The following is an 823-nucleotide window of genomic DNA, read 5'->3' as shown; positions in this document are numbered from 1 at the left end:
AATTCCACTCCCTCCTTTTGTTGGTAGCAATACCTCACAGCAGGGGTCACTAACTGGCGGCCCGCGGAAGGTATCAGCGTACAAGTATAACCAAAAAGACTTTTCTTGAGGAGTTCAAGAGCACGAAGGCAAAAAATACTTTCCGGGAAGCATATTTTCGCTTTGCACATGATTCCACCGACCGACCAATCAGATTATAGTTCTAGATGGGGTTGCTTAAAGTTGTTCCAATGCGATGTCCAGCCACCTTGTCCCAGTGGTTGATTAAAACGTCTGTTTTCGAATTTCTGTGAGCATAGGGTTGCTTATTTTAAGTTTACAAATATCATGTAAACACTAGTGTGCGTTTCACCGTTATTGTGTTTCACGAGCAGTATTCTCTTTATGCAAGTTTTTGTTGGCAAAATAGGTCGGTGTGCCAACTCAATTTATAATAAATTGGCAAAATATGGAACGCTTCACGATTTTGCGTGTCATCCTTGCGCAGGGACCATGCTAATCTCTTGCGCAAGGACTCTGTATCGTTCCAATTTTAGTATATGTAGGCTACTGCCGAAGCAAGTAAGTTACTGCAAAATGTTGTTAATCAACAAATTCTTGCCACGCTAATAAACACCGTGTTGTATTTCTGTTTGATTAACTTAGATATACCACACTTTAATAGATTACACACAGACCACTTTATTGTACTTTCTCTCTGCTGAATCTATCTCATGTCTCTAGTCTCGTAACAGTCGCACGTAGTACAAACGATAGGCTAGTGAAACGTAACAATGGTTTCTATGACAAAACACTATATCCCTCCTTTTTTTAAAACTTCAAA

General features: G+C 39.9%; 1 non-coding gene across 1 annotated transcript; it reads right to left on the bottom strand.

The window, feature by feature from the left end:
* Positions 1 to 442: 442 nt before the first annotated feature.
* LOC145767681 (U6 spliceosomal RNA) lies at positions 443 to 550 on the bottom strand. Its single transcript, XR_014288848.1, has one exon. It is a non-coding gene; the product is annotated as a U6 spliceosomal RNA (small nuclear RNA).
* Positions 551 to 823: the final 273 nt, after the last annotated feature.

Source organism: Aplidium turbinatum, chromosome 3 (genome assembly GCF_918807975.1).
Source record: "Aplidium turbinatum chromosome 3, kaAplTurb1.1, whole genome shotgun sequence".
NCBI lineage: Eukaryota > Metazoa > Chordata > Ascidiacea > Aplousobranchia > Polyclinidae > Aplidium > Aplidium turbinatum.
Note: the sequence above shows the minus strand (reverse complement) of the source record. Positions and strands in the feature narration are given on the sequence as shown.